This window comes from Cetorhinus maximus, chromosome 10 (assembly GCF_964194155.1).
Source record: "Cetorhinus maximus chromosome 10, sCetMax3.hap1.1, whole genome shotgun sequence".
NCBI classification, from domain to species: domain Eukaryota; kingdom Metazoa; phylum Chordata; class Chondrichthyes; order Lamniformes; family Cetorhinidae; genus Cetorhinus; species Cetorhinus maximus.
In genome coordinates this window covers 88,408,375-88,423,591 of record NC_135888.1, presented here as the reverse complement: position 1 = coordinate 88,423,591, position 15,217 = coordinate 88,408,375, and the positions used below count along the sequence as shown (strand labels likewise).

Here is a 15,217-nt window from a genome sequence, read left to right as displayed (position 1 = left end):
TAACAATGCAGTCACTGACAATGCAGTCACTGACAATGCAGTCACTAACAATGCAGTCACTGAAACTGCAGTCACTGACAATGAAGACACTGACACTGCAGTCACTGACACTGCAGTCACTGACACTTCAGTCGTTGATAACACAGTCACTGACACTGCAGTCACTGACAATGCAGTCACTGACAATGCATGCCGTCACTGACACAGCAGTCACTAACAATGCAGTCACTGACGATGCAGTCACTGACACAACAGTCACTAACAATGCAGTCACTGACAATGCAGTCACTGACACTGCAGTTACTGAAACTGCAGACACTGACAATGAAGACACTGACACTGCAGTCACTGCCGCAAAGCAGTCACTGACACTGCAGTCACTGACAATGAAGTCACTGACACTGCAGTCACTGACAATGCAGTCACTGACGCTGCAATCATTGACAATGCAGTCACTGACACAGCAGTCACTGACAATGCAGTCACTGACAATGCAGTCACTGACACTGCAGTCACACACAATGCAGTCACTGACAATGCAGTCACTGACAATACAGCCACTGACACTGGAGTTACTGACACTACAGTCACTGACAATGCAGTCACTGACAATACAGCCACTGACAATGCAGTCACTGATACTGAAGTAACTGCCGCAAAGCAGTCACTGACACTGCAGTCACTGACACTGCAGACACTGAGAATGCAGTCACTGACACTGCAGTCACTGACTATGCAGTCACTGACAATACAGCCACTGATACGGCAGTCACTGACAATGCAGTCACTGACAATGCATTCACTGACACTGCAGTCACTGACACTGTAGTGACTGACACTGCAGTCAGTGACAATGCAGACACTGACACTGCAGTCACTGACACTTCAGTCATTGACACTGCACTCACTGACACTTCAGTCACTGACACTGCAGTCACTGACACTTCAGTCACTGACACTGCAGTCACTGATACTTCAGTCACTGACACTGCAGTCACTGACAATGCAATCACTGACAATGCAGTCACTTTCACTGCAGTCACTGCCGCAATGCCGTCACTGACACTGCAATCACTGACACTGCTGTCACTGACAATGCATGCACTGACAATGCAGTCACTGAAACTGCAGACACTGACAATTCAGTCACTGACTCAGCAGTCACTGACACTGCAGTCACTGACAATGCAGTCAATGAAACTGCAGACACTGACAATGAAGACACTGACACTGCAGACACTGACAATGACATCGCTGACACTGCAGTCACTGACAGTGAAGTCACTGACAATGCAGTCATTGAAATGGCAGACACTGACAATACAGCCACTGACACTGCAGTCACAGACAATGCAGTCACTGACACTGCAGTCACTGACAATGCAGGCATTGACACAGCAGTCACTGACACCGCAGTCATTGACAAATCAGTCACTGACACTGCAGTCACTGCCGCAACGCAGTCACTGTCACTGCAGAGACTGACAATGCCGTCACTGACAACGACGTCACTGACACTGCAGTCACTGATACTGCAGTCACTGACACTGCAGACACTGACACTGCAGTCACTGACAATGCAGTCACTGACACTGCAGTCACTGATACTGCAGTCACTGACACTGCAGTCACTGACAATGCAGTCACTGACACTGCAGTCACTGCCGCAACGCAGTCACTGTCACTGCAGAGACTGACAATGCCGTCACTGACAACGACGTCACTGACACTGCAGTCACTGACAATGCAGTCACTGACAATGCAGTCACTGACACTGCAGTCAATGAAAATATAGTCACTTACAATGCAGACACTGACAATACAGACACAGACAGTGCAGTCACTGAAAATGCAGCCACTGAAAATGCAGCCACTAACAATGCAGTCACTGACACTGCAGTCACTGCCGCAAAGCAGTCATTGACACTGCAGTCACTGACACTGCAGACACTGACAATTCAGTCACTGACACTGCAGTCACTGACAATTCAGTCACTGACAATGCAGTCACTGACACTGAAGTCACTGACAATGCAGTCACTGACAATGCAGTCACTGACAATGCAGTCACTGACACTGCAGTCACTGGCACTGCAGTCACTGACACTGCAGTCACTGACAATTCAGTCACTGACAATGCAGTCACTGACACTGCAGTCACTGACACTGCAGTCACTGACAATGCAGTCACTGACAATGCAGTCACTGACAATGCAGTCACTGACACTGCAGTCACTGACACTGCAGTCACTGACATTGCAGTCACTGACACTGCAGTCAATGACAACGCAGTAACTGACGCTACAGTCACTGACAATGCCGTCACTGACACTGCAGTCACTGACACTGCAGTCACTGACACTACAGTCACTGACAATGCCGTCACTGACACTGCAGGCACTGACAATGCAATCACTGACAATGCAGTCACTGACAATGCAGTCACTGACAATGCAGGTACTGACAATGCAATCACTGACACTGCAATCACTGCGGCAATGCAGTCACTTTCACTGCAGTGACTGATAATGCCGTCACTGACAATGACGTCACTGACACTGCAGTCACTGACAATTGAGTCACTGACACTGCAGTTACTGACAATGCAGTCACTGACAATGCAGTCACTGACAATGCAGTCACTGACACTTCAGTCATTGATACTGCAGTGCTGACACTGAAGTCACTGACACTGCAGTCACTGACACTGCAGTCACTGACAATGCAGTCACTGACAATGCAGTCACTGACACTGCAGTCACTGACAATGCAGTCACTGACAATGCAGTCACTGACACTGCAGTCACTGACACTGCAGACACTGCCGCAACGCAGTCACTGTCACTGCAGAGACTGACAATGCCGTCACTGACAACGACGTCACTGACACTGCAGTCACTGAAAATGCAGTCACTGACACTGCCGTCAATGAAAATATAGTCACTTACAATGCAGACACTGACAATACAGACACAGACAGTGCAGTCACTGAAAATGCAGCCACTAACAATGCAGTCACTGACAATGCAGTCACTGCCGCAAAGCAGTCATTGACACTGCAGTCACTGACACTGCAGTCACTGAAACTGCAATCACTGAAAATGCAGTCACTGACAATGCAGTCACTGACAATTCAGTCACTGACACTGCAGTCACTGACACTGCAGTCACTGACAATGCAGTCACTGACACTGCAGTCACTGACAATGCAGTCACTGACACTGCAGTCACTGACAATTCAGTCACTGACACTGCAGTCACTGACAATGCAGTCACTTACAATGCAGTCACTGACAATGCAGTCACTGACACTGCAGTCACTGACAATGCAGTCACTGACACTGCAGTCACTGACAATGCAGTCACTGTCACAAAGCCGTCACTGACACTGCAATCACTGGCAATGCAGTCACTGACAATGCAGTCACTGACATTGCAGTTACTGACAATGCAATCACTGACACTGCAGTCAATGCGGCAATGCAGTCACTTTCACTGCAGTGACTGATAATGCCGTCACTGACAATGCAGTCACTGACACTGCAGGCACTGACAATGCAGTCACTGACACTGCAGGCACTGACAATGCAATCACTGACACTGCAGTCACTGACAATTCAGTCACTGACACTGCAGTTACTGACAATGCAGTCACTGACAATGCAGTCACTGACAATGCAGTCACTGACACTTCAGTCATTGATACTGCAGTGCTGACACTGCAGTCACTGACACTACAGTCACTAACAATGCAGTCACTGACAATGCAGTCACTGACACAGCAGTCACTAACAATGCAGTCACTGACAATGCAGTCAATGAAACTGCAGACACTGACAATGAAGACACTGACACTGCAGACACTGACAATGACATCGCTGACACTGCAGTCACTGACAATGAAGTCACTGACAATGCAGTCATTGAAACGGCAGACACTGACAATACAGCCACTGACACTGCAGTCACAGACAATGCAGTCACTGACACTGCAGTCACTGACAATGCAGGCACTGACACTGCAGTCACTGACACCGCAGTCATTGACAAATCAGTCACTGACAATGCAGTCACTGACAATGCAGTCACTGACAATGCAGTCACTGATACTGCAGTCACTGACACGGAAGTCACTGACACTGAAGTCACTGACACTGCAGTCACTGACACTGCAGTCACTGACAGTGCAGTCACTGACACTGCAGTCACTGACACTGCAGTCACTGCCGCAACGCAGTCACTGTCACTGCAGAGACTGACAATGCCGTCACTGACAACGACGTCACTGACACTGCAGTCACTGAAAATGCAGTCACTGACACTGCCGTCAATGAAAATATAGTCGCTTACAATGCAGACACTGACAATACAGACACAGACAGTGCAGTCACTGAAAATGCAGCCACTAACAATGCAGTCACTGACACTGCAGTCACTGCCGCAAAGCAGTCATTGACACTGCAGTCACTGACACTGCAGTCACTGACAATGCAGTCACTGAAACTGCAATCACTGACAATGCAGTCACTGACACTGCAATCACTGACAATTCAGTCACTGACAAAGCAGTCCCTGACACTGCAGTCACTGACACTGCAGTCACTGACACTGCAGTCACTGACACTGCAGTCACTGACAATGCAGTCACTTACAATGCACTCACTGACAATGCAGTCACTGACACTGCAGTCACTGACAATTCAGTCACTGACAATGCAGTCACTGACAATGCAGTCACTGACACTGCAGTCACTGACAATGCAGTCACTGACACTGCAGTCACTGACAATGCAGTCACTTACAATGCAGTCACTGATACTGCAGTAACTGCCGCAAAGCAGTCACTGACACTGAAGTCACTGACACTGAAGTCACTGACACTGCAGTCACTGACACTGCAGTCACTGACAATGCAGTCACTGACAATGCAGTCACTGACAATGCAATCACTGACACTGCAGTCACTGACAATGCAGTCACTGACACTGCAGTCACTGACACTGCAGTCACTGACGCAATGCAGTCACTGACACTGCAGTCAATGACAACGCAGTAACTGACGCTACAGTCACTGACACTACAGTCAATGACAACGCAGTAACTGACGCTACAGTCACTGACACTGCAGTCACTGACACTGCAGTCACTGACACTACAGTCACTGACAATGCAGTCACTGACACTGCAGGCACTGACAATGCAATCACTGACAATGCAGTCACTGACAATGCAGTCACTGTCACAAAGCCGTCACTGACACTGCAATCACTGGCAATGCAGTCACTGACAATGCAGTCACTGACAATGCAGTCACTGACAATGCAGGTACTGACAATGCAATCACTGACACTGCAATCACTGCGGCAATGCAGTCACTTTCACTGCAGTGACTGATAATGCCGTCACTGACAATGACGTCACTGACACTGCAGTCACTGACAATTGAGTCACTGACACTGCAGTTAGTGACAATGCAGTCACTGACAATGCAGTCACTGACAATGCAGTCACTGACACTTCAGTCATTGATACTGCAGTGCTGACAATGCAGTCACTGACACTGCAGTCACTAACAATGCAGTCACTGACAATGCAGTCACTGACACAGCAGTCACTAACAATGCAGTCACTGACAATGCAGTCACTGACACAACAGTCACTAACAATGCAGTCACTGACAATGCAGTCACTGAAACTACAGTCAATGACACTGCAGTTACTGAAACTGCAGACACTGACAATGAAGACACTGACACTGCAGTCACTGACACTGCAGTCACTGACAATGACGTCACTGACACTGCAGACACTGACAATGCATCACTGACACTGCAGTCACTGCCGCAAAGCAGTCACTGACACTGCAGTCACTGACAATGCAGTCACTGACACAGCAGTCACTGACAATGCAGTCACTGACACTGCAGTCACTGACACTGCAGTCACTGACACAGCAGGCACTGACAATGCAGTCACTGACAATACAGCCACTGACACTGCAGTCACTGACACTGCAGTCACTGACAATGCAGTCACTGACACTGCAGTCACTGACACTGCAGTCACTGACAATGCAGTCACTGACACTGCAATCACTGACACTGCTGTCACTGACAATGCAGTCACTGAAACTGCAGTCACTGACACTGCAGTCACTGACAATGCAGTTACTGACAATGCAGTCACTGATACTGCAGTAACTGCCGCAAAGCAGTCACTGACACTGAAGTCACTGACACTGAAGTCACTGACACTGCAGTCACTGACAATGCAATCACTGACACTGCTGTCACTGACAATGCATGCACTGACAATGCAGTCACTGAAACTGCAGACACTGACAATTCAGTCACTGACACAGCAGTCACTGACACTGCAGTCACTGACAATGCAGTCAATGAAACTGCAGACACTGACAATGAAGACACTGACACTGCAGACACTGACAATGACGTCACTGACACTGCAGTCACTGACAATGCAGTCACTGACACTGCAGTCACTGACAATGCAGTCACTGACAATGCAGTCACTGACAATTCAGTCACTGACAATGCAGTCACTGACACTGCAGTCACTGACAATTCAGTCACTGACAATGCAGTCACTGACACTGCAGTCACTGACACTGCAGTCACTGACAATGCAGTCACTGACACTGCAGTCAATGAAAATATAGTCACTTACAATGCAGACACTGACAATACAGACACAGACAGTGCAGTCACTGAAAATGCAGCCACTAACAATGCAGTCACTGACACTGCAGTCACTGCCGCAAAGCAGTCATTGACACTGCAGTCACTGACACTGAAGTCACTGACACTGCAGTCACTGACAATGCAGTCACTGACAATGCTGTCACTGACAATGCTGTCACTGACACTGCAGTCACTGACACTGCAGTCACTGACAATGCAGTCACTGACAATGCAGTCACTGACAATGCAGTCACTGACACTGCAGTCACTGCCGCAAAGCAGTCATTGACACTGCAGTCACTGACACTGCAGTCACTGACAATGCAGTCACTGAAACTGCAATCACTGACAATGCAGTCACTGACACTGCAATCACTGACACTGCAGTCACTGACACTGCAATCACTGACAATTCAGTCACTGACAATGCAGTCACTGACAATGCAGTCACTGACACTGCAGTCACTGACACTGCAATCACTGACAATTCAGTCACTGACAATGCAGTCACTGACAATGCAGTCACTGACACTGCAGTCACTGAAACTGCAATCACTGACAATGCAGTCACTGACACTGCAGTCACTGACACTGCAGTCACTGACACTGCAATCACTGACAATTCAGTCACTGACAATGCAGTCACTGACAATTCAGTCACTGACAATGCAGTCACTGACAATGACGTCACTGACACTGCAGTCACTGACACTGAAGTCACTGACACTGCAGTCACTGACACTGCAGTCACTGACAATGACGTCACTGACACTGCAGTCACTGACACTGCAGTCACTGACACTGCAGTCACTGACAATGCAGTCACTGACAATGCAGTCACTGACAATGCAGTCACTGACAATGCAGTCACTGTCACAAAGCCGTCACTGACACTGCAATCACTGGCAATGCAGTCACTGACAATGCAGTCACTGACAATGCAGTCACTGACATTGCAGTTACTGACAATGCAATCACTGACACTGCAGTCACTGCGGCAATGCAGTCACTTTCACTACAGTGACTGATAATGCCGTCACTGACAATGACGTCACTGACACTGCAATCACTGACAATTGAGTCACTGACACTGCAGTTACTGACAATGCAGTCACTGACAATGCAGTCACTGACAATGCAGTCACTGACACTTCAGTCACTAACAATGCAGTCACTGAAACTGCAATCACTGACAATGCAGTCACTCACACTGCAATCACTGACAATTCAGTCACTGACAATGCAGTCCCTGACACTGCAGTCACTGACACTGCAGTCACTGACAATGCAGTCACTGACAATGCAGTCACTGACACTGCAATCACTGACACTGCTGTCACTGACAATGCATGCACTGACAATGCAGTCACTGAAACTGCAGACACTGACAATTCAGTCACTGACTCAGCAGTCACTGACACTGCAGTCACTGACAATGCAGTCAATGAAACTGCAGACACTGACAATGAAGACACTGACACTGCAGACACTGACAATGACATCGCTGACACTGCAGTCACTGACAATGAAGTCACTGACAATGCAGTCATTGAAACGGCAGACACTGACAATACAGCCACTGACACTGCAGTCACTGACACTGCAGTCACTGACACCGCAGTCATTGACAAAGCAGTCACTGACAATGCAGGCACTGACAATGCAGTCACTGACACTGCAGTCACTGACAATGCAGTCACTGACAATGCAGTCACTGACATTGCAGTCACTGACAATGCAGTCACTGATACTGCAGTCACTGATACTGCAGTAACTGCTGCAAAGCAGTCACTGACACTGCAGTCACTGACAATGCAGTCACTGACACTGCAGTCACTGCCGCAACGCAGTCACTGTCACTGCAGAGACTGACAATGCCGTCACTGACAACGACGTCACTGACACTGCAGTCACTGACAATGCAGTCACTGACAATGCAGTCAATGAAAATATAGTCACTTACAATGCAGACACTAACAATACAGACACAGACAGTGCAGTCACTGAAAATGCAGCCACTGAAAATGCAGCCACTAACAATGCAGTCACTGACACTGCAGTCACTGCCGCAAAGCAGTCATTGACACTGCAGTCACTGACACTGCAGACACTGACAATTCAGTCAATGACACTGCAGTCACTGACAATGCAGTCACCGAAACTGCAATCACTGACAATGCAGTCACTGACACTGCAATCACTGACAATTCAGTCACTGACAATGCAGTCACTGACACTGCAGTCACTGACACTGCAGTCACTGACAATGCAGTCACTGACAATGCAGTCACTGACAATGCAGTCACTGACACTGCAGTCACTGACACTGCAGTCACTGACAATTCAGTCACTGACAATGCAGTCACTGACACTGCAGTCACTGACACTGCAGTCACTGACAATGCAGTCACTGACAATGCAGTCACTGACACTGCAGGCACTGACAATGCAGTCACTGACACTGCCGTCACTGACAATGCAGTCACTGACATTGCAGTCACTGACACTGCAGTCACTGCCGCAATGCAGTCACTGACACTGCAGTCAATGACAACGCAGTAACTGACGCTACAGTCACTGACACTGCAGTCACTGACACTGCAGTCACTGACACTACAGTCACTGACAATGCAGTCACTGACACTGCAGGCACTGACAATGCAATCACTGACAATGCAGTCACTGACAATGCAGTCACTGTCACAAAGCCGTCACTGACACTGCAATCACTGGCAATGCAGTCACTGACAATGCAGTCACTGACAATGCAGTCACTGACAATGCAGGTACTGACAATGCAATCACTGACACTGCAATCACTGCGGCAATGCAGTCACTTTCACTGCAGTGACTGATAATGCCGTCACTGACAATGACGTCACTGACACTGCAGTCACTGACAATTGAGTCACTGACACTGCAGTTAGTGACAATGCAGTCACTGACAATGCAGTCACTGACAATGCAGTCACTGACACTTCAGTCATTGATACTGCAGTGCTGACAATGCAGTCACTGACACTGCAGTCACTAACAATGCAGTCACTGACAATGCAGTCACTGACACAGCAGTCACTAACAATGCAGTCACTGACAATGCAGTCACTGACACAACAGTCACTAACAATGCAGTCACTGACAATGCAGTCACTGAAACTACAGTCAATGACACTGCAGTTACTGAAACTGCAGACACTGACAATGAAGACACTGACACTGCAGTCACTGACACTGCAGTCACTGACAATGACGTCACTGACACTGCAGACACTGACAATGCATCACTGACACTGCAGTCACTGCCGCAAAGCAGTCACTGACACTGCAGTCACTGACAATGCAGTCACTGACACAGCAGTCACTGACAATGCAGTCACTGACACTGCAGTCACTGACACTGCAGTCACTGACACAGCAGGCACTGACAATGCAGTCACTGACAATACAGCCACTGACACTGCAGTCACTGACACTGCAGTCACTGACAATGCAGTCACTGACACTGCAGTCACTGACACTGCAGTCACTGACAATGCAGTCACTGACACTGCAATCACTGACACTGCTGTCACTGACAATGCAGTCACTGAAACTGCAGTCACTGACACTGCAGTCACTGACAATGCAGTTACTGACAATGCAGTCACTGATACTGCAGTAACTGCCGCAAAGCAGTCACTGACACTGAAGTCACTGACACTGAAGTCACTGACACTGCAGTCACTGACAATGCAATCACTGACACTGCTGTCACTGACAATGCATGCACTGACAATGCAGTCACTGAAACTACAGACACTGACAATTCAGTCACTGACACAGCAGTCACTGACACTGCAGTCACTGACAATGCAGTCAATGAAACTGCAGACACTGACAATGAAGACACTGACACTGCAGACACTGACAATGACGTCACTGACACTGCAGTCACTGACAATGCAGTCACTGACACTGCAGTCACTGACAATGCAGTCACTGACAATGCAGTCACTGACAATTCAGTCACTGACAATGCAGTCACTGACACTGCAGTCACTGACAATTCAGTCACTGACAATGCAGTCACTGACACTGCAGTCACTGACACTGCAGTCACTGACAATGCAGTCACTGACACTGCAGTCAATGAAAATATAGTCACTTACAATGCAGACACTGACAATACAGACACAGACAGTGCAGTCACTGAAAATGCAGCCACTAACAATGCAGTCACTGACACTGCAGTCACTGCCGCAAAGCAGTCATTGACACTGCAGTCACTGACACTGAAGTCACTGACACTGCAGTCACTGACAATGCAGTCACTGACAATGCTGTCACTGACAATGCTGTCACTGACACTGCAGTCACTGACACTGCAGTCACTGACAATGCAGTCACTGACAATGCAGTCACTGACAATGCAGTCACTGACACTGCAGTCACTGCCGCAAAGCAGTCATTGACACTGCAGTCACTGACACTGCAGTCACTGACAATGCAGTCACTGAAACTGCAATCACTGACAATGCAGTCACTGACACTGCAATCACTGACACTGCAGTCACTGACACTGCAATCACTGACAATTCAGTCACTGACAATGCAGTCACTGACAATGCAGTCACTGACACTGCAATCACTGACAATGCAGTCACTGAGAATGCAGTCACTGACAATGCAGTCACTGACACTGCAGTCACTGACACTGCAATCACTGACAATTCAGTCACTGACAATGCAGTCACTGACAATTCAGTCACTGACAATGCAGTCACTGACAATGACGTCACTGACACTGCAGTCACTGACACTGAAGTCACTGACACTGCAGTCACTGACACTGCAGTCACTGACAATGACGTCACTGACACTGCAGTCACTGACACTGCAGTCACTGACACTGCAGTCACTGACAATGCAGTCACTGACAATGCAGTCACTGACACTGCAGTCACTGACACAACAGTCACTGACAATGCACTCACTGACACTACAGGCACTGACAATGCAGTCACTGACACTGCAATCACTGACAATTCAGTCACTGACAATGCAATCACTGACAATTCAGTCACTGACAATGACGTCACTGACACTGCAGTCACTGACACTGCAGTCACTGACAATGCCGTCACTGACGCAATGCAGTCACTGACACTGCAGTCAATGACAACGCAGTAACTGACGCTACAGTCACTGACACTACAGTCACTGACACTGCAGTCACTGACACTACAGTCACTGACACTACAGTCACTGACACTACAGTCACTGACACTACAGTCACTGACACTGCAGTCACTGACACTACAGTCACTGACAATGCAGTCACTGACACTGCAGTCACTGACACTGCAGGCACTGACAATGCAATCACTGACAATGCAGTCACTGACAATGCAGTCACTGACACTGCAGGCACTGACAATGCAATCACTGGCAATGCAGTCACTGACAATGCAGTCACTGACAATGCAGTCACTGACATTGCAGTTACTGACAATGCAATCACTGACACTGCACTCACTGCGGCAATGCAGTCACTTTCACTGCAGTGACTGATAATGCCGTCACTGACAATGACGTCACTGACACTGGAGTCACTGACAATTGAGTCACTGACACTGCAGTTACTGACAATGCAGTCACTGACAATGCAGTCACTGACAATGCAGTCACTGACACTTCAGTCATTGATACTGCAGTGCTGACACTGCAGTCACTGACACTGCAGTCACTGACAATGCAGTCACTGACACAGCAGTCACTAACAATGCAGTCACTGACAATGCAGTCAATGAAACTGCAGACACTGACAATGAAGACACTGACACTGCAGTCACTGACAATGAAGTCACTGACAATGCAGTCATTGAAACGGCAGACACTGACAATACAGCCACTGACACTGCAGTCACAGACAATGCAGTCACTGACACTGCAGTCACTGACAATGCAGGCACTGACACTGCAGTCACTGACACCGCAGTCACTGACAATGCAGTCACTGACAATGCAGTCACTGACAATGCAGTCACTGATACTGCAGTCACTGACACGGAAGTCACTGAAACTGAAGTCACTGACACTGCAGTCACTGACACTGCAGTCACTGACAATGCAGTCACTGACAATGAAGTCACTGACAATGCAATCACTGACACTGCAGTCACTGACACTGCAGTCACTGACAATGCAGTCACTGACACTGCAGTCACTGACAATGCAGTCACTGACAATGCAGTCACTGACAATGCAGTCACTGACAATGCAGTCACTGACAATGCAGTCACTGACACTGCAGTCACTGACAATGCAGTCACTGACAATGCAGTCACTGACACTGCGGTCACTGACACTGCGGTCACTGACAATGCAGTCACTGACACTGCAGTCACTGACACTGCAGTCACTGACAATGCAGTTACTGACAATGCAGTCACTGACAATGCAGTCACTGATACTGCAGTAACTGCCGCAAAGCAGTCACTGACACTGAAGTCACTGACACTGCAGTCACTGACAATGCAGTCACTGACACTGCAGTCAATGAAAATATAGTCACTTACAATGCAGACACTGACAATACAGACACAGACACTGCAGTCACTGACACTGCAGTCACTGCCGCAACGCAGTCACTGTCACTGCAGAGACTGACAATGCCGTCACTGACATCGACGTCACTGACACTGCAGTCACTGAAAATGCAGTCACTGACACTGCAGTCAATGAAAATATAGTCACTTACAATGCAGACACTGACAATACAGACACAGACAGTGCAGTCACTGAAAATGCAGCCACTAACAATGCAGTCACTGACACTGCAGTCACTGCCGCAAAGCAGTCATTGACACTGCAGTCACTGACACTGCAGACACTGACACTGCAGACACTGACAATGCAGTCACTGAAACTGCAATCACTGACAATGCAGTCACTGAAACTGCAATCACTGACAATGCAGTCACTGACACTGCAATCACTGACAATTCAGTCACTGACAATGCAGTCCCTGACACTACAGTCACTGACACTGCAGTCACTGACAATGCAGTCACTGACACTGCAGTAACGGCCGCAAAGCAGTCACTGACACTGAAGTCACTGACACTGAAGTCACTGACACTGCAGTCACTGACACTGCAGTCACTGACAATGCAGTCACTGACAATGCAATCACTGACACTGAAGTCACTGACAATGCAGTCACTGACACTGCAGTCACTGACAATGCAGTCACTGACACTGCAGTCACTGACACTGCAGTCACTGCCGCAATGCAGTCACTGACACTACAGTCAATGACAACGCAGTAACTGACGCTACAGTCACTGACACTACAGTCACTGACAATGCAATCACTGACACTACAGACATTGACACTGCAGTCACTGACACTGCAGTCAGTGACACTACAGTGACTGACAATGCAGTCACTGACACTGCAGGCACTGACAATGCAATCACTGACAATGCAGTCACTGACAATGCAGTCACTGTCACAAAGCCGTCACTGACACTGCAATCACTGGCAATGCAGTCACTGACAATGCAGTCACTTTTACTGCAGTGACTGATAATGCCGTTACTGACAATGACGTCACTGACACTGCAGTCACTGACAATTGATCACTGACACTGCAGTTACTGACAATGCAGTCACTGACAATGCAGTCACTGACACTTCAGTCATTGATACTGCAGTTACTGAAACTGCAGACACTGACAATGAAGACACTGACACTGCAGTCACTGACACAGCAGTCACTAACAATGCAGTCACTGACAGTGCAGTCACTGACACAACAGTCACTAACAATGCAGTCACTGACAATGCAGTCACTGAAACTACAGTCACTGACACTGCAGTTACTGAAACTGCAGACACTGACAATGAAGACACTGACACTGCAGTCACTGACACTGCAGTCACTGACAATGACGTCACTGACACTGCAGTCACTGACAATGCATCACTGACACTGCAGTCACTGCCGCAAAGCAGTCACTGACACTGCAGACACTGACAATGCAGTCAGTGACACTGCAGTCACTGACACTGCAGTCACTGACAATACAGCCACTGACACTGCAGTCACTGACACTGCAGTCACTGACAATGACGTCACTGACATTGCAGTCACTGACAATGCTGTCACTGACACTGCAGTCACTGACAATGCAGTCACGGACAATACAGCCACTGATACTGCAGTCACTGACACTGCAGTCACTGACAATGACGTCACTGACATTGCAGTCACTGACAATGCAGTCACTGACACTGCAGTCACTGGCACTGCAGTCACTGACACTTCAGCCACTGACACTGCAGTCAATGAAAATATAGTCACTTACAATGCAGACACTGACAATACAGACACAGACAGTGCAGTCACTGAAAATGCAGCCACTAACAATGCAGTCACTGACACTGCAGTCACTGCCGCAAAGCAGTCATTGACACTGCAGTCACTGACACTGCAGACACTGACAATTCAGTCACTGACACTGCAGTCACT

At 48.2% G+C, this 15,217-nt stretch overlaps 1 protein-coding gene across 2 annotated transcripts in view; it reads left to right on the top strand.

Moving 5' to 3' along the window:
• The window catches only part of sncb (synuclein, beta), a 141,047-nt gene that overhangs the window by 46,696 nt on the left and 79,134 nt on the right, over nucleotides 1-15,217 (top strand). The window lies entirely within an intron of this gene.